Genomic DNA, 22,398 nt, shown 5'->3' with positions numbered 1-22,398 from the left:
ATCGACATTTAACGTGTTGTAGCTAGTTTATTGATACATCTTTCACTGCACAGTAGTACCCGATTAGAGCTGTTTCCTTCTTGGCAATGTCAATTGTGGTATAATATAAAATATGACTTTTTAATAATTCGATAAAAGGTATCACGGAAATCCTATTTTTCAATTTTACTTCTACTTGTTTAATACTATAATATACTTGTCATTTTATCCATTTGTTTAATATACTTGTCATTTTATCCATTTGTTTTAATGATCTCAAAAAAAAGATGAAAGATACATTAGGAATAATCAATTTCTTTTATCGAAAACGAACTGAAAATGTAATGGAAAAAAAAACAGAAAAAAAACCTAAAAAGACAAACAACTGTGTACAAATCTCAACATAGAAAACTAACGACACGAGCCACATCAAAAATGTAGGGTGCTTCAAATTAATAAGCAGATCATGCTACACATGTTACACCCGTTGTGTTGCTAATAAATAAGTACCAACTCCATGATATATCTAATTCGGTATTTGTATCAAATATGTCACAATGTTGCCAACTCAATTGTTTTGGCACGAGCATAGATGTTGAAAGTAATACTTAAATCAAGTGTTTACTCATGGAAATCGGACAAAACAAATATTAGCAAACGATGAAATGAATGAAAACGACGGAACTAAACATTGTTTAGAAATGGGAAGCCAGTAGTTGGAACAAGATTTCATCCTGGAAAACATTTTAATAAGTAACAGATGAGAACACCCCTGATTTCATAATCAAAAGACATGTACAGACGAGAACACGTCTGATTTTTTCCTACAAGTCATTTACAGACAAGAAACGTCTGATTTCGTCCAACAAGACATGTACAGACGAGTACACGTCTGATTTCGTTCTACAAGTCATTTACAGACAAGAACACGTCTGTTTTTGTCCAACAAGACATGTACAGACGAGAACACGTCTGATTTCGTCCTGTAAGTCATTTACAGACAAGAAACGTCTGATTTCGTCCAACAAGACATGTACAAACAAGAAACGTCTGATTTCGTCCAACAAGACATGTACAGACGAGAACACGTCTGATTTCGTCCTGTAAGTCATTTACAGACAAGAAACGTCTGATTTCGTCCAACAAGACATGTACAGACAAGAAACGTCTGATTTCGTCCAACAAGACATGTACAGACAAGAAACGTCTGATTTCGTCCAACAAGACATGTACAGACGAGAACACGTCTGATTTCGTCCAACAAGACATGTACAGACGAGAAACGTCTGTTTTCGTTCTACAAGTCATTTACAGACAAGAAACGTCTGATTTCGTCCTGTAAGTCATTTACAGACAAGAAACGTCTGATTTCGTCCAACAAGACATGTACAGACGAGAAACGTCTGATTTCGTCCAACAAGACATGTACAGACGAGAACACGTCTGATTTCGTCCTGTAAGTCATTTACAGACAAGAAACGTCTGATTTCGTCCAACAAGACATGTACAAACAAGAAACGTCTGATTTCGTCCAACAAGACATGTACAGACGAGAACACGTCTGATTTCGTCCTGTAAGTCATTTACAGACAAGAAACGTCTGATTTCGTCCAACAAGACATGTACAGACAAGAAATGTCTGATTTCGTCCAACAAGACATGTACAGACAAGAAACGTCTGATTTCGTCCAACAAGACATGTACAGACGAGAACACGTCTGATTTCGTCCAACAAGACATGTACAGACGAGAAACGTCTGTTTTCGTTCTACAAGTCATTTACAGACAAGAAACGTCTGATTTCGTCCTGTAAGTCATTTACAGACAAGAAACGTCTGATTTCGTCCAACAAGACATGTACAGACGAGAAACGTCTGATTTCGTCCAACAAGACATGTACAGACGAGAACACGTCTGATTTCGTCCTGTAAGTCATTTACAGACAAGAAACGTCTGATTTCGTCCAACAAGACATGTACAAACAAGAAACGTCTGATTTCGTCCAACAAGACATGTACAGACGAGAACACGTCTGATTTCGTCCTGTAAGTCATTTACAGACAAGAAACGTCTGATTTCGTCCAACAAGACATGTACAGACAAGAAATGTCTGATTTCGTCCAACAAGACATGTACAGACAAGAAACGTCTGATTTCGTCCAACAAGACATGTACAGACAAGAAACGTCTGATTTCGTCCAACAAGACATGTACAGACGAGAACACGTCTGATTTCGTCCAACAAGACATGTACAGACGAGAAACGTCTGTTTTCGTTCTACAAGTCATTTACAGACAAGAAACGTCTGATTTCGTCCTGTAAGTCATTTACAGACAAGAAACGTCTGATTTCGTCCAACAAGACATGTACAGACGAGAACACGTCTGATTTCGTCCAACAAGACATGTACAGACGAGAAACGTCTGTTTTCGTTCTACAAGTCATTTACAGACAAGAAACGTCTGATTTCGTCCTGTAAGTCATTTACAGACAAGAAACGTCTGATTTCGTCCAACAAGACATGTACAGACGAGAAACGTCTGATTTCGTCCAACAAGACATGTACAGACGAGAACACGTCTGATTTCGTCCTGTAAGTCATTTACAGACAAGAAACGTCTGATTTCGTCCAACAAGACATGTACAAACAAGAAACGTCTGATTTCGTCCAACAAGACATGTACAGACGAGAACACGTCTGATTTCGTCCTGTAAGTCATTTACAGACAAGAAACGTCTGATTTCGTCCAACAAGACATGTACAGACAAGAAATGTCTGATTTCGTCCAACAAGACATGTACAGACAAGAAACGTCTGATTTCGTCCAACAAGACATGTACAGACAAGAAACGTCTGATTTCGTCCAACAAGACATGTACAGACGAGAACACGTCTGATTTCGTCCAACAAGACATGTACAGACGAGAAACGTCTGTTTTCGTTCTACAAGTCATTTACAGACAAGAAACGTCTGATTTCGTCCTGTAAGTCATTTACAGACAAGAAACGTCTGATTTCGTCCAACAAGACATGTACAGACGAGAAACGTCTGATTTCGTCCAACAAGACATGTACAGACGAGAACACGTCTGATTTCGTCCAACAAGACATGTACAGACGAGAAACGTCTGTTTTCGTTCTACAAGTCATTTACAGACAAGAAACGTCTGATTTCGTTCTACAAGTCATTTACAGACAAGAAACGTCTGATTTCGTCCAACAAGACATGTACAGACGAGTACACGTCTGATTTCGTCCTGTAAGTCATTTACAGACAAGAAACGTCTGATTTCGTCCAACAAGACATGTACAGACAAGAAACGTCTGATTTCGTCCAACAAGACATGTACAGACGAGAACACGTCTGATTTCGTCCTGTAAGTCATTTACAGACAAGAAACGTCTGATTTCGTCCAACAAGACATGTACAAACAAGAAACGTCTGATTTCGTCCAACAAGACATGTACAGACGAGAACACGTCTGATTTCGTCCTGTAAGTCATTTACAGACAAGAAACGTCTGATTTCGTCCAACAAGACATGTACAGACAAGAAATGTCTGATTTCGTCCAACAAGACATGTACAGACAAGAAACGTCTGATTTCGTCCAACAAGACATGTACAGACAAGAAACGTCTGATTTCGTCCAACAAGACATGTACAGACGAGAACACGTCTGATTTCGTCCAACAAGACATGTACAGACGAGAAACGTCTGTTTTCGTTCTACAAGTCATTTACAGACAAGAAACGTCTGATTTCGTCCTGTAAGTCATTTACAGACAAGAAACGTCTGATTTCGTCCAACAAGACATGTACAGACGAGAAACGTCTGATTTCGTCCAACAAGACATGTACAGACGAGAACACGTCTGATTTCGTCCTGTAAGTCATTTACAGACAAGAAACGTCTGATTTCGTCCAACAAGACATGTACAAACAAGAAACGACTGATTTCGTCCAACAAGACATGTACAGACGAGAACACGTCTGATTTCGTCCTGTAAGTCATTTACAGACAAGAAACGTCTGATTTCGTCCAACAAGACATGTACAGACAAGAAATGTCTGATTTCGTCCAACAAGACATGTACAGACAAGAAACGTCTGATTTCGTCCAACAAGACATGTACAGACAAGAAACGTCTGATTTCGTCCAACAAGACATGTACAGACGAGAACACGTCTGATTTCGTCCAACAAGACATGTACAGACGAGAAACGTCTGTTTTCGTTCTACAAGTCATTTACAGACAAGAAACGTCTGATTTCGTCCTGTAAGTCATTTACAGACAAGAAACGTCTGATTTCGTCCAACAAGACATGTACAGACGAGAAACGTCTGATTTCGTCCAACAAGACATGTACAGACGAGAACACGTCTGATTTCGTCCAACAAGACATGTACAGACGAGAAACGTCTGTTTTCGTTCTACAAGTCATTTACAGACAAGAAACGTCTGATTTCGTTCTACAAGTCATTTACAGACAAGAAACGTCTGATTTCGTCCAACAAGACATGTACAGACGAGTACACGTCTGATTTCGTCCTGTAAGTCATTTACAGACAAGAAACGTCTGATTTCGTCCAACAAGACATGTACAGACAAGAAACGTCTGATTTCGTCCAACAAGACATGTACAGACGAGAACACGTCTGATTTCGTCCTGTAAGTCATTTACAGACAAGAAACGTCTGATTTCGTCCAACAAGACATGTACAGACAAGAAACGTCTGATTTCGTCCAACAAGACATGTACAGACGAGAACACGTCTGATTTCGTCCTGTAAGTCATTTACAGACAAGAAACGTCTGATTTCGTCCAACAAGTCATTTACAGACAAGAAACGTCAGATTTCGTCCTACAAGACATGTACAGACGAGAACATGGCTGATTTCGTCCTACAAGTCATTTACAGACAAGACACGTCTGATTTCGTCCTACAAGACATGTACAGACGAGAACATGGCTGATTTCGTCCTACAAGTCATTTACAGACAAGAAACGTCTGATTTCGTCCAACAAGACATGTACAGACGAGAACACGTCTGATTTCGTCCTGTAAGTCATTTACAGACAAGAAACGTCTGATTTCGTCCAACAAGTCATTTACAGACAAGAAGCGTCTGATTTCGTCCTACAAGACATGTACAGACGAGAACATGGCAGATTTCATCCTACAAGTTATTTACAGACAAGAAAAGTCTGATTACATCCTAGAAGATATTTACAAGGTAGAATAGAATATGCCAGATTTCGTGCAACCCAATTTTTTTTTAACACTATTTCATTTATCAAGACTACTTAATCTAGTGGTGGTGTGAAGCAGATGTGGATTTATAAAATTGCACAGAAATCTAGGAGTACAAAAAATTTAGACTCTTTCGTTTTGCAATAGTATTAAAACTTTTGACTTTTCTATACTCATCGCAAGTATTCCCAAATTCCAAACTTACAGACAAATTGAAAGGAGTTAGTCCTGCTTTGTTTCATACAAAAAAAATAGGCAACGTTATTAACAGTATATAATCGAAGGGAGGGATAGATCTTGGTGTATAAAATTACTCTGATATAAACAAACAATATTCTGACACTGACATTATCAAAACGCTTGATATATTTATTGACAACATATGTATCGGAATTCCACTAGAGACCTACTGTGCTCCTCTTTTTGGCTCCCTAAACCTTTGCTCACACAAGGCTCATTTTATACAGGGGCTTCCTATGAAATATTAACAAAGCTAGAATTATCCTTTAACTTCACTGTCCAATATATCGATGATGTCCTCTCATTAAATAATTCAAAGATTTAAGACTATGTTAAAAAAAAACTATTCGATTAAATATATCATATTAAATAAAAGATATACGACAGATACAGTAAAGGCTTCCTTATAACTTGACAAAAATCTAGAATAGAATATGACGGTCAGGTGAGAACAAAACTTGACGACAAAAAAGATGATATTAGATTTCAAATTGTGAACTTTCCAACTTTATGCAGTAACATTCAAGCAAGACTATATATAGAGTATGCATCTCCCATTTGATACACCATCCAAGTTTACTTTCATGCTTTCGTTGATAGAGGTAGCTTCTCACAAGGTAGCTATTGAATCAACAGTTCCAACTGGTGAAGTTAAATCATCCAACGAAAATTTTATAAACGCCATCATATACGAGTTGGTTGACCTATGAAATATATGTTTGACAGATGACGACGGAGATGTTCCAATCGTTGCAATCTCAATGTTGTCCTCCATTTACTCGAATGTGATCAATGAGACCAGACTTATCACTAGGTGTGTACTTACATGATCAATACGACGGGTGCCACATGTGGAGCCAGATTTTGTTTACCCTTCCAGAGCACCCGATATCACCCCACCTTTTGGTTTGTTTTTGTTGTTCAGTCATTTTCTTATTTTGGCCATGGCGTTTTAGTTCGTTTTCTACTCTACTTCTGAGCTTGAATGTCCTTAATATATCTTTCTTCACTCTTTTACATAACAGAATATCTCTGATTTTGTCCTCTAAGACAATAACAGATAAGACCATACGTCTGAAAAAGTTAACGTACAAGGACACAAGGAAGAAGAAAAGTCTGCTTTTTCGTTGTGTGTTTTCTGCTTTGTGTCATCTAACGACTTTTATCTAATTTTTATAGTTTGTAATAGTGTTGTACTGTTACATCACTGACCCAGGTTGAGGTGATGGTTTAACGCTAGCAAGCTAGTTTAACCCGCCAAATAATATTATATGTTCATGTCTCAAATCAGGGAATCTGTAGTTCAGTGGTTATCGTTGTTTCAAGTCTGTCATGATATCAGTTTTTCATAAATTGTTTTGTCATTAATTAGGCCGTTAGTCTTCTAAATTGAACTGTTGCAAAATTTTCATGTCAGGGGCTTTTACACCCGACTATACGGTATGGGGTCTCATATTGTTGAACGCAATACGGTTGCCTATATAAGTCGACGTTCTAGAAGTATAGATTCTGCGGATTGACGATGTTCATCATCTTAATACGTGTTACAGTGTTCTTTTATTTGTCTGTTTAATATTACTTTTTCTGTTTGGTCTGGGTTTTTTTTATATCCATTTGACGTGGCTCTGTACTTATGCATCCCGTTATTGTGCTGTTTGCATTATCTTTCATATTTGCTTTGTTGGTGAGACTTTTTATGTTTCTTTGATAAATGTGACGTGGATCTGTACTTCAACATTCCGCTATTGTGTTATTGTTCTATTTTAGTTTTTGTATTCTTGTCTTTCATATTTGCTTATGCTTTGCCTACATTCAATATTGTGTTTCTAATATACATAATGACGTTGCACCTTTTTTTTACAGATGAAATATATAATGAGCTAAAGACAAGCGGCAAGAAGGAAAGGTAAACTTCTTAAAATTTGAATTCTGCAAAGGATATGCATAAAGAACTAACGCCCTCAATACTTTCATACAAGAAATAATTTATAAATCTACCTGTCATACGTTTACATTCTGACGTCAAACGCACGATTCTACGTTAGAGCCAATGTTAATCTAGCCATTTGGTCAAAGTACTTGAAGACTTTCAGTTGTTTATGAGTGGATTTGGCATAGACAGATAAAATTCAAAAATGGAAAAGCGATGGGCGAGGTTGTTTAGTTAAATATGTGCCTTTGTGACATATTTTTTTCTTGTTTTGATTAAAAATAAGATTTTTATTTGTGATGTTCTTGTATGCATGTGGCATGGCTCTGTTTAATTTTTTGTTTTGAGCTTTTTTTATATGACTTTTTATGTTTCGTCGTTACATATTTCACGTGGCTCTTTACTTGTACATCCCGTCATTGTGTTATTGGTCTATTTCAAATGTATGCAATTTTGTGCTTCTTTGATACATATATTTTTAGTGATTAAGATTATAAAACAATGAAGGAGGAAAGGACGACAACTCTGTATGGGAGATTGATGTAATATACCATCGAGTCCGAGCAAATTTTGCCGGTGTGGTTTAGTGATTTTCCTCAAGTTCAGTATTGTTGTGATTTCACTATTTATTTTAATTTTTTATAAACATCTATTTTTCTTTGATTTTGTATCGTTGGCTATCAAACCATATCTCTTCTTTTTATAAAGAGAAAGAAAGTAAGTTTTTCGAAGATTCCTCGATAAATTTATGTATGAAATGAATACACAAATCATAAAAACTCTAAATTATAAATAACAAAATATAGAAGTGTTTTTTGTTTAAGTCGTGGAGACTGGTTCTTTGACGTATACATGTATCATGATATCTTAATGTACAAATGTATAGCGATGGTGAAACTATAGTCTTGTTTCGCCAATATAATTATATCTTTATGTCGGAGTAAGGAAATAATCGAGAGGAAACTGATGAAATTATGTTACTAATCATTCACTGCAACAACAACAAAAATGAGTAAATTAAATTTTAATAAAACTTGTTTTTGATTGGTTTCGTGTTGCTTTATCTTTGGCTTTCGATGTAATTTTTCGTTAACTGGTTTATCCCTTAACCGTGGTATTTTATTTCATTAAATTTTTTTTATATTTAGTTGTTCCCTTTGTATCTTCGCTTTTCCAAGAAAACCGCCTCTGATGCATGTTTTTTTTAATTGCACTTTTCATTTTGTTCACGGAACTTGATAATAATCCGTCATGGAACGTTTCTCAGCAATTATACACAACAAAATTGATAAGTGATAATACATGAATAAAATAAATAACTAGACTAAAAAAAGTCACTTATAATAAAAATTAAAAATTTGTAAGGGTTCCGCGGAACCCAGTGTCTAGCCTACTTTTGCTGTAAATCACAGGCTCAACTAAAACGAGGAAAAAAATCTATTAAAATATTCCTCTTGATGTTATCTTATGATTATAAGAAGCTTCTGTCCAAGTTTGGTAAAGATCTAGGATAGTCAATGAATCTAATAAATGTTTTAAAAACTTTTACTGCAGACTGTATGTAATGTTAACTGGAAGAAAATCTAAGTCCATTTAAAAGTAAAATATAGAAAAAATGGAGTTATCTTTTTACACAATTTACTTCTGGATACCATTTTATGATCATAAATAAGCTTCTATCAAAGTTTGGTACACACCCAGGACATTTTAAAAGAAAGTTAATAAAATTCTAAAAACTTTAACCACAGAGTGAATGTTATGTTTCCCCGCAGAAAAAAAACTAAGTCCATTTATAAGTAAAAAACGGAAAAATAGAATTTTATTTTTACAAAATTTACTTCTGGATACTATCTTATGATCATAAACAAGCTTCTGTCCAAGTTTGGTAGAAATCCAGCATAGTTTAAGAAAGTTATTAAAATTTCAAAAACTTTAACCACAGAGTGAATATTTGTGGACGCTGCCGACGACGACGACGGAATGTAGGATCGCTTAGTCTCGCTTTTTCGACAAAAGTCGAAGGCTCGACAATAAAATGAAGAATGGTATATATATATTAAAACAGATAGAAATGTTGTAAAGAGAAAAAACACCTCAAACTGTTCTGCAGGACGGACTAGCTCGAATTCAATCTTCAAACAGAACCTCTTCAAAAGGGGTCACTAGAAGTGTTATAGAAACTGCTTCAGAACAATTCTCTCGATGGTTCCTTCTAGATTTAAAAGAGGTATGAACTTATCCCAACTGTATAGGTTCGTCACAGTAGGTTTCCCGTTAAATGACGAGAATTTCGACTCCCATTCGTCTAACTATTATAATTCATATTAGGTAATCAAACAAATCAAACACTGAATCAATACCTTTTTGGCGATTTTCTTGTCTAAATCTTTTGGAAATTATAAAATTAAGTAAAAATACAACTATCTGTCTAGCAAAAAATATATATATTATAGACGGAGAGATGAAATAAGAGACTTAACAGATAGAATCGTTAACAGAAAGAAAAGGAGGTTTATAGCAGCATATCTCATAAATTGGTAGGTATATACCAAAATATTCCAAGATATGATTTTTCCTGTATGTTTTATTTTTAATATTTAACCCGACTTGGAACACAGATTTTACCTTTATGTTATTAAAGTTTTTGTGCTTTTTAAAGACAGTATCTAAAAGAAAAAGCTAAGTACTTACTGAATGCTGTGGCGACATGTATAATCTTGCAACCTTGTGGTTAAATTGAAGATCAAAGAACCATATAGAATGTCTAGTTAGCTTCTTAGACAATTATTTACTAATTAAAAAAATGATAGATTTTTTTAGGTGTAGATTTTATTTTGAAGTCGCTCCTCTTTTGAAGCATTACTAGCCGTTTGTAGTACAAAGTTACATAACTTAAGATGGGTTGTAGATAAGTTCTTTGTACTTATGAACGAGTGTATGATTAAATATTTCAAAGGTTTGTCCATGTTAAATGCGTTCGTACAAAATGTAAAGCAATAACTAGCGAAACGAATTTAAAATTAGAGTCTGTGCAGTAATATGGACGAAAAGAGAAATGATCTTGTTTGAACACGAGAAACACTCGAACTGTTCTTGGATTCGAGTGGATACACATGCAAACCACTTACGTTTTAAGAGACTCGACCAAAGCAGTATAATTGATGACATATCTTAAAGACAGTATATTAAAGATCCATAATCTAAAAGTGTATTCTTTTATAATGAGAAAATGCATTTACCGAGAAAATATGAAAGAATTATTTGACAAACCTCGTGTTTTTCGTTATATTGCTTTTAACGTTTCAATTTAAATATTTTATTACGTATCGTTATTCACTTTCAAAATTTTCGACACGAGTGTTGATTTCCTATATGATCAATTAAATCTTTTCTTCTGCACGTGCATGAACTAAAGTTTTCAAGAGGGTTCGAAATATCAAAGCATGGTAGGGTAAAGTTTACACCCAATTAAGTATGAAAATAAGTAGACAAGAACGTAACGTGAATTAATATAAACTGAGAAAAGGTTTTAATTACACATATGAACTTTTTGCAATAATTAAGAAAGCCTACTCATTTATTGAAGGGAGAGATACATCAAAGGACGTACAGATAATTATACATGTTCTTAGTTGTAATAAAAATTTCACCTTACAGATAAAGTCATCTTTCTGGAAAATTAAATAATAACTTTCGTTTTAGCGTGAAAACAAAAAAAAGTGCCAAAGAAAGTGTTCATTTGTTTCTATTATTATCGCATATATCTCGAATATACTTGTACTGTAGGTTTGTTTTATTTTGACTACACTTTTATTTGTATTTTGCATAGCCGGTAAATAATAAGCATTAGAGTCTTACGGCAAAGTAGTGTGGATTATAATTTGAGTTATTCCGCTTTCATTTTTTTATTGTGATTTTGATCTGAATCGGACTCAATACGCTTCGAGAAAAGATTGACATACACCAGAAATGTATAAATGCTTTCAGAATAGTGCAACCAGAAGACAAATAAAACAATTTATCAGAAACTCTCTAACGTCAAAACAATTTCAGAAGGAATTGAAATATGACAACGTCTCGGCGTGACCAACTGAGGAACAAGTCAAACGAGATATATTGAGCTTATTCATACTATATAGTAAAACAAATATGACAGAAAGACATGTTATAAGTATACTGTTGATGCAAAATATGTTGTTTTGTATATATTAGTATCATCTCTGTAACTATGTTATTTAGTTAATGAGAATAAAGATCTATCTATCTATCTATCAAACTTTGTATATGAAGTGTATGACAGTTAAACAAATTCCACCCTTAAACATACACAACCACACACACATCCAGTCATATTCCCTTATACTAAATGCATACCCTTTTTGTGTAATTATGCCCCACCTACGATAGTAGATTTTTTTGATGATGTTGAAGTCCAATCAACTTGAAACTTAGTACACATGTTCCCTATGGTATGATCTTTCTAATTTTAATGCCACATTCGACTTTTTACTCAATTTCACGGTCCATTGAACATGGAAAATTATAGTGCGAGTGGGGCATCCGTGTACTTTGGACATATTCTCGTTTTGGTTATGTTTTAAATAACACATGATTTATTGGTATGCAGCGTCATTTATTTATGTGCTGGTCTGTAGTTTTACTTTTTGTGCGACACTATTTTCTAAATATGCATTTTATCCTTAATTGGATTTGATATTTTATGAATGAGAATACTTTAAGAAGTTTAAACATCCTTAAATATAAACAAAGAATTAAGGATATTTGGTATTATACATAATTGCGTTGTGACAACCATCCACCACAGACCAAAGGGCGATGTCTTATTCACATGTGTACATCCACTTCTTACCAAATGAGTTGCATTGCTTTGAATAGTTTCTAAAGATGTCTATAATGAATAAATTAAATAATATTTCTTATCATAATTTTACATCTAATATAAAAAAAAAAAATACTAAAAAATACAAAATACATTAAATGTACAAACCAAATTACTACATTTCTTGATAAAAACTTTTAATAACATTATGTATAAAAAAAGATGATGTGGTATGCTTGCCAATGAGACAACTATCCACAAAAGACCAAAATGACACAAACATTAAAAATTATAGGTCACCGTACGGCCTTCAACAATGAGCAAATCCCATACCGCATATAGTCAGCTATAAAAGGCTCCAATAAGACAATGTAAAACAATTCAAGCGAGAAAACTAACGGCCTTATTTATGTAAAAAAATGAACGAAAAACAAATATGTAACAAACGACAACCACTGAATTACAGGCTCCTGACTGACTTGGGACAGGCACATACATAAATAATGTGGCGGGGTTAAACATGTTAGTGGGATCCCAACCCTACCCCTAACCTGGGACAGTGGTATAACAGTACAATATAAAGAACGAACTATAAAAATCAGTTGGAAAAGGCTTAACTCATCAGATAGACAAAAAATAAAAGTGGACGTGGCCGGGTGGTTTGTTTACACAGAAGAAAACATGGTTCATATATGTAAAATCGGACATCCATTTTCTTTGAATGACATCTAGTGGGTAGTTGTCTTATTGGCAATCATATCACATCTTCTTATTTATATTTCAAAGTTACAATATTTTTTTTATATGGTTAATTGTGACTCCTTGGGCCATATGAAGAAGCAATACTTGTCATTTAGTATGAATGCTGTATATTTGAAATAGAGCACACTCTCGATTCAGACAATTTATAGTTTTGATACGGAACATACAAAGTTTTATAGTAGGCTTATGTATGATGTCTGCATACTATATACAACATATAATTACATAACAAGCAAAAAATTAAAACAATTTCACGATATTATCATGAAAACTAGATGTTTTACATTCTCGTACCAGGGAAATAAATAAAAGTGCATTGATTAATTTTCCAAACATTTTCTTATATAAAAGAGAAGATGTGGTATGATTGCCAATAAGATAACTCTTCGCAAGAGACCAAATGACACAGAAATTAACAACTATTAGTCAACGTAGAAACTTCAACCCATGACTTACCTTTTGTAAGCTTGCAACAACAACTAAAAATAACAAAAACACATGTAAAAGATTGTTAACAGGCTTAATGTTGAAATGTTCTGAATATACAATTTGGTTTTAGTTTTCTCGTTTGAATTGTTTTACATCGTTATTTCGGGGCCTTTTATAGCTGACTATGCTGTATGGGCTTGCTCATTGTTGAAGGCCGTACGGTGACCTATAGTTGTTAATTTCTGTGTCATGTTGGTCTCTTGTGGACGGTTGTCTCATTGGCAATCGTACCACATCTTCTTTTTATAATGACCAGTTAAGCTTGTGTTCTAAGAATTTTCATTCTCAATAACACAATAAAAGTTTTCTCACGTCATAATTCTTTAATTTCAAGTAAATAAAATCGAAAAATGTAATTCTATACCTAAAATACACCTTCTGTTTATGTATTTTGCATTTTAACAGAAAACACTTAAAGTTAATTTTGTTGTTTAACGCACCGGATTGAGCGTAATTCCATGAAAAATTATTAGGATATACAAATCAAGCCCGGTTAAAAAATATCATACTGGAAAGTTGTGGATTAATTTTATCATGTAAATTCAAACAGTAAATTTAAAGCTATGTAGAAAAACACTTCAGTTTTTAAGGTATCAAATAATAGAGGAACAACATTTTTTATAAGACTAGCGTCACTTTGGATATTATTTAGGAGATATATAGTCAAATGAAAGCACTCGAGAACTGAGTGTTGTTAGAAAATAAAATCAGAGTTTTAAATTATCTATAATATGACGTAGAAACTATGTTTGATCGAAAAAAAGTAATTAAAAAGATTCTAAGTAAACACGTACATGTATGAAAAATACAGCACGTGTTTCTAAAATCATATTCACCAGCTACGTTCCAGAAAAAAAGAAAAAATGACGATCTAACTCAATCTTAAGAATATAATTAAAAAGAAGATGTGGTACATGTAGCATATAAATGAGAAAACTTTCCACAAGAGACCAAATGACACATGCATATATAACTATAAATCACTTACGGCCTACAATAATGAGCAAAGCTTATACCACAGGGTCAACTATAAAAGGTCCCGAAATAATAAATGCACAATAATTCAAACAAGAAAAAGAATTTATGTCATAAAATAATAAACGAAGAAACATATATGTTATACAGCAACAAACGGAAAACCACTGAATTACAGACTCTTGACTTGGGACTGGCACATACAGCATGTGGCAGGGTTAAACACGCATTTAAACTGCAATGTGCCTACACATAATTAGTATATATGATTTCCTACGTACGTGACAACATAAGAAACACTAGATTTAGTCAACTTCTGTACATGATTAATAGACTGAACATTGAATTTCAATTCAAATGAAAATATATACCATTATATATAACACAACAATTATAATTATGATCGAGTCACGAGGTACTAGTAGGATTGTATACCGGATATAGTTCACAATTGGAACATATTTGTCTCTGATTTCTGAGTGTCTCGAATCAAGCTAGACTGAGTGTTTTAGTACAACAAAAAGGAGATATGCAAATAATGATAGCACATATATTAAACTACCAATTGCAATGATGCAATACTCTAATATTTAGTATGAAATTTCAGTTCATGATAATGTTAATGTGTGAAATATTTGTTGTATTTCTGTCGCCTATCGCAGCATTAAGATAAATATTCCCAATATATCAAACACACATCATACATGTATATATATATATAAGTTATAATCCCGGCAAGTACAAACAAACATTTGGTACGTCATTTGGTCTCTGGACGACAGTTGTCACATTGGCAGTCATACCACATCTTCATATTTTATAAATGATAGTTTGACTTGAATTGTTCCCATGAATGAACTCATTAACTAACAAAAAATAGACATTTTAGTAATATAATTTTACATGATATAATAAAAGAAGGAAATCTGTATGAAAATAATTACATTTATCTCAAGTGACATTTATTGTTCTGACTGCTTTTAGAATTTAGTTTAGTATTTTCTCTGCAGTAAAACATGAATTAGTTTTGATATTATAGTAGATAAGAACTTTATAGTTGCAGAAAAACAAAATGTGGTATCGGCCATTACCTTTGTGTTGAACGTTATAAATTATAATGTTTCTAAATTTCAATTATACTCTGTCAACTCTCCTGTTGATAAAATCTATCTCGTCTCCACTTCAAAGCTGCCAAACTTAGTCTCTGGATTTGTGTTTGGCCATAAAGACATGTACTTATCGCAAAATCGTCGATTCAAGTGGACCGGAAAACCAACGTCACTTTACCGAATCCGTGATGGCGACTTTCGATACCATCGAATTTGAAAACAGAAAGATTTAGTTTCGTATTTTTTGTATACTAAAAAATCAGCATATGATATCGGTTACGTGTAACTATTATTGATAAGCGACGTAATTTGTCTGAAATGAATGATTTCGAATATGATAAAGAATACTTAAATGTAATTAACTTCAAAGTTTTAAACTGGTTGTCTCAAACGTTTATTTAGTTTGAATTGACAATCCCTACTTTTCACGTTCAATTTTAAGAAATTCTTATACACCCAGACGTGTTGACAGATAGATAGATATGATATATCAATATCGAATAGAAATAAAAGAGCACTGCAGGGAAATAAAAGATAACATTTTCATCAAATATATACATTATAGGTTAAAGTACAGTAGTTGTCGTTTGTTTATGTAATATATACGTGTTTCTCGTTTCTCGTTTTGTTTATATAGATTAGACCGTTGGTTTTCCCGTTTGAATGGTTTTACACTAGTCATTTTCGGGCCCTTTATAGCTTGTTGTTCGGTGTGAGCCAAGGCTCCGTGTTGAAGGCCGTACTTTAACCTATAATGGTTTACTTTTTAAATTGTTATTTGGATGGAGAGTTGTCTCATTGGCACCCACACCACATCTTCCTATATCTATGTAGGAAAATATTGTTGTTTTTTTTTTTAATTTTGCTATTAAAAAACATAATAGGAATGAAAGGGTGTTGATTAAATGTTCTACAATGACTCTCTGTTTCGTATGCAAAACAAAAGTCTAGCTAACTTAACATTTTGAAGTGTGAAAAAAAAAACCTTCAGGTTTCGTTTGATTAACTGTTTTCTCATCTTTCTATCAAACGATGAACAATATATCAGACATATTGTTTATAAAAAATGCGATAATTTAGTTGTATCAGTGTATATATTCGTGGTATATCAGTTAATTTTGTCTAGTTGACGAAAAGATTTTCTAATTGCAGATATCGAAAGTATGTATCGCGTGGCACGTATTTGTATTTCATGAATAAGAGCAACGGACAGGTGCTCTTTTCATCGACTTTGAGTGACAGGAGATTGTATTTTACAACGATTGGTTCCACGTGCATGCTAAATAGATAATCTTGTCGGCAATAAATCAGACTCTGACCCACGACAAACTTTAATATAAGTTTATTGATAGGCATGGTGTCCAGTAAAAATATTTGCAAATATAATTTCTTTCATCCATTTTCCATTTTTAAATTTGACTCCTACCAGGGATTTAAACGAACGTTATCCACTACCCCATTTTTTTTAATTTTAAGTATTGTTGTTTAATTTATAATGTTCCTTTCATACACATAACCTTCTTATTGAAATTTAAGTATCAGATGATAAAGATGAACTATGCAGACCATAAAATAAGATCAAAAGAGCATCGCTGTCCAGAACGCGATTTTTTTTCTATCGGAATCACTTTTGTTTAATAAAAATTAGGCTATATTATCATTGGAAAATATACCAATACTTGAAAGAAGAGCTTCCGCGCGCCATAACCGACGTATTTTTTATATTAATATAAACTCGGAAGATGGAGTACTAAAAATAAAATACGAAGTGGGAATGGTTGGTATTTTCGCCCCCTAACATTAACTTTTCCCCACGTTAAAATGCGAAACATTTCCAATAAATACAAGTACATTCACTTTTTTGAAAAGTGATTGTGCTCATCGGTACTAAATATTTTAAATCACAGTATAATGTATAATTAGACTTAGGAATATGTTATTTGCTTGTAACCAACAATAAATAAAAACATGTTTTCACGTTATCGCGTTCATATCACTTCTTAATTCTTATTTCACTTTTTGATTGTACATGATCATACTCATTCTTATGTCAATGGAATTTTTACACTATAGGTACAAGTACCTAAGAAAGTAAGATCTATTTATATGTTGATGTACTCTTATATATACATTTAGCATTAGGCATTTCTTTAGATGTAACTGTACAAAGAACAGGTTTGATGTGTTCTATCCTGTTAAGATTATTTTCACAGTGTGAAGCACGATCTGATGTATGGATTCGGAAGTAAAAGAATCCTAGCCAGATTGAGCAAGCTTAATATTTTATGGGCATGTTCAAAATCTGAGCCCGTATGCATAAACTTCTTTTAGATATAATTTGTGCCGAACGGGGCGAATTTTTCTACATGTCCAACGCCAACGTTTAAAAGATATATATTCAACCTACATGTACATGTACATGTGTATACCAATAAAGAAAAAAGCACTAGACTTTGCTATTAGCTGAAAAAAACATTTATTAGTTTAATAATTTTTCAAAGTTTTTTGTACTTACCGTAAAACAATATTTAAACAAGAATGTGGCCCTAGTACACGGATGCCTCATCCGCACAATCATTTTCTATGATCAGTGGACGGTGAAAACAGGGTAAAAACTCTAAATTGCAATTAAAACTAGAAAGACCATAGCAATTATATATATATATAGGGAATGTGTGTACTAAGCATCAAGTTGATTGGACATCAACTTCATGAAAAGCTTTAACCAGAAGCGGGACAGACGGACGGACGAACGGACGCACAGACCAGAAAACACAATGCCCATAAATGGAGCATAAAAAAAACAGAAAGACAAATCAACGAAAAAACATGTGACAAAGTAATTTATTTTGGTAAATAAAACTTTGGCAATAAAATAAAATTTGGTACAATAAAACAATATTCGACAATATAAAAAGAACATATTACTAAGTTTAATTAGCCTGCAATGAACATAGTTTTCGACCATAAAATCCTGGTATATGGACATGACGGCAAACTGTAACACATACACGAATTTCAAGCCTTACGCAACATTACCACGTAAACGAACATCGACCAATCCAGTAAATGTGTATATCTTTCTGTTATATTCGTATCTCGATCACTCTATTGTTTAATATTATACCTATATCGGATATGTTCCTTGCGTCGTAACTACAACCCCCTTTCCGGCTTTTTATGAATGTGACCTACCGAATTAGACTATTTATCGGATTTGTTATCACATAAGCAACACGACGGGTGCCACATGTGGAGCAGGATCTGCTTACTCTTCCGGAGCACCTGAGATCACCCCTTGTTTTTGGTGGGGTTCATGTTGTTTATACTTTAGTTTTCTATGTTGTGTCATGTGTACTATTGTTTGTGTGTTTGTGTTTTTCATTTTTAGCCATGGCGTTGTCAGTTTGATTTAGATTTATGAGTTTGACTATCCCTTTGGTATCTTTCGTCCCTCTTTTGTATAGCTAAACATTCGGCATTGTTCTGTACAGTTCCATGTTTTAGACCTTTCGATGACCAGCAGATGAGTACTGTATAATACACCTTCAGTTGTCTATTTGTTAATCATAAAAAAAATAAAAAATAAGGTACATTGTACAGGTTACAGGTGTCTTATGCGGTGCAGTATAACAAATTGTGTTTTTGAACTTTTACAAATGATAAACAAAAGGCTAAGTTGCTTACTGCTATATCGGCCTCCTTCAAATTTTTTTTTTTATTTGATGACATTTAAAATTTTACGAAAAAGATTAATCTATCTAATATATAGATGACACGTTCCGGTTTTTTTCAATGTTTCTAATTTAATTGTACAGATATATGTATTTGAAAAGTATATTCATCTACTGAAAGCGCAAAAGTCCTATGAATAGAAGCGCAAATGTCCATTGAAAAAGCGAAAAATAAGATACACACAAATCGGGCAAACGCCCTCATAGATGTATCTAGTTATAAAAAAAAGCAAAACAATCCTTAGAGGTTTTTTTTTTTTTAATCGTAGAAACACAATTTTAATCAGGAAGGAAAACTGCACATTGACGTCATACGTGTGTGTACTTTTCCTAACTACATCAAACCATTTAGTACTGTTCTACCGAAAAGCTGTTGCCTTCAGACTCATTTTCTTGTGGAGAATGAAGTACACGATTTGATATTTATCTTATTCCAACTTAAACGTGAAGATTACAATCTTCATTTGATGGTAAATTATTATTTCTAGCGACCAAGGAGATTTATATCTTACTAAGATCTAATTAGATTGTTACGTGTGAAAATATGTTGGTTTTCAATAAATAAAACTGCACCCTGAGCCTATTATATAAAAGATGTTGTCACTTTCATGCTATATGAAACTGTACTCTGTTGTCATAAAAGCGTGCAGTGATTTCACTGAACTTCGAAAAATATCTTTTCAATGCTTATTTTCATACAACTGATGCGTTAAATACCCTAATCATCATGAGCATTGTATATCTTTTCTTGACGTCTTCATAGAGGTTTTCATTCAATGGTAAAATTAGCATGTCAAATAGCTTTCATAATTGCCTATCGGTAAGTACTTGAAAACGCTGTCTAAACCTTAATTCTTATCTCACCTGTATCATAAAGATATAATTGATTAAATTTGACAATTCTCTTACTGTACTGTCTATTGAATTAAGGTAACTTATTGAGAAGAATTGAATGCTATCATAAACTATAAAAATAGTTTCAGCTTCCTTGTAGAGTAGGCTTAAATAGTTTTGTTGTAATTATCGTTTCTGATTAAAGTTGATCCAAAAAGCGCTCAGGACTCACCAAATTAATAACGTTTTATTTTCATTTTGCTCAAGTGAAGTTGACATGGGAGAACTGTTTTTGCAATGTTGCATTTGTTGAACAATAGATCACTTTCGAGTTCATCCGTCACCGGAAAAAAACTCGTCAATTATACGCGCTTTATGACGTCATTTACCAGATAGCGGGGTCGCCTGTATCACTGCACTATATATTTACGTTCATCAAGCGTCTTAGTGATCGTCATTGTGCAGGATAAACTAGAAATAAGGGTTGTTCTGTAAGCACTTTTAAAATGACAATTCCCTAATGACAGCAATGCTGATTTTCTATTTTGAGAATTCAATTTGCCGAATAATCTGTACAATATAGAATTATAGTTTTCCAACCACTCGCTCAACATTGGATAGATGTGACGACGCCCCTAAGCGCACAAATGATGTTCACTAAAACCAGAGTTTTTGACGGAAATGCATCGAACTCGAAAGTTGTCTATTGTTTTTTATCTACCTTGCTGCTTTCAGAAATGATATACTAGTATATATAATCACTCTTTGCAAGTTACCACACTTTACAAGAACTTGAACTTGAAACATATCTTTGGAGGTATCCAGGAATAAAATTATACAAACTCACCACCTTCTTTCATAATAAGTCACATTCTCATTTCTGAATAGCTTGTCCTGTGCGCCTGTGTTCGATACTAGTGATCTGTGTCACATATTGTTTCAGTCGATTTTAAATGAGTATAAAACTAGCACGTATACAAGCCATAATACGCAATTTGGTTGCTTTTCTACATTGTCATACTTGCAATTGTCTATAGACTTGATCGAAATCGTAAGTAGATATAGGAAGATGATGTATGAGTGCCAATGAGACAACTCTTCATCCGAGTAACAATTATAAAAGTAAACTATTATAGGTCAAGGTACGGTCTTCAACACGGAGCCTAGGCTCACACCGAACAGCAAGCTACAATGTATAAAGGGCCCAAATAATTGCTACTGTGAAACCATTCAAACGGGAAAACCAACGGTCTTACAGGTCTATTATATAAAAAACGAGTTTTTGAGTTCGGTTCAAACGACAAGAGAATAATGTGTGATTTAAATGGTCCTTTGAAGGTCACTCTGCAATGACCATTTTGACGAAGCAAACTAACATACATTATATGACGGTATGCCGTCTATACAAAAATGTTGACCAATGATATCCTGAAGTACAATTTTTTTCTCGTTTGATAATTTTAGAAAGAATGGTTCACTCTCAAGAGTAAACAGTTGTACATTAAAAGTATATTAACACAGAAAAAAAGTAGATTATGTCATAGATAGGTTTAATTCTTTACTTTATTAATTCATGGGAATACCGAGCTACAGTTTCGTCCACTGCTATTTCAAATACGGTACCATTTTTTCATTCCTAGCAAAACATGATTAATATAAGGCCACATCAAATTAGTTCCTTGGTCGACATACCCGCCCGCATATTTTTTTTTATAAACGTAAAAATATTTTGGTTTTTAATGAAAATGTCGGATATCAACTATGATATAAGTTTACCCTGCATGTTTGATATAGGTTTTCAAATTACAGCCCCACATACGTAAAACGTTTTCAAGCCACAAAGTATTTTTAACAAAGATGTTATACGAGATTGATATTTTTATAAGGGTAATGAAATATGCTCATATTTTATTTTACTAAAATCTATACAGAAACTTCATGTGGAAGTGCAATTATTTGTAAAATATATCAATTCTTACACATATTCTTTAACCTCACACTCATGCACATTAACAATATTTTTTTCTATTGAAATCAACAAATTGTATAGTTTATCAATTGTAAATAAATGCTTTTGTATATAAGTGTAGTATATTTAAAACTAAAATTGACTACACAAGGGCATTTTAATTATAGTTCACTTATAGAAGTATAGTAAATTTAAAGTAATAAATTTGTCTTCACTGCCTTCAAACTAATACTTTAAATAGAGCAATAGAAGGGATAAATATTTGAAACAACAGAACCC

This window comes from Mytilus trossulus, chromosome 10, assembly GCF_036588685.1.
Source record: "Mytilus trossulus isolate FHL-02 chromosome 10, PNRI_Mtr1.1.1.hap1, whole genome shotgun sequence".
In the NCBI taxonomy this organism is placed as follows: Eukaryota; Metazoa; Mollusca; class Bivalvia; order Mytilida; family Mytilidae; genus Mytilus; species Mytilus trossulus.
This window is presented reverse-complemented; position numbering follows the sequence as displayed.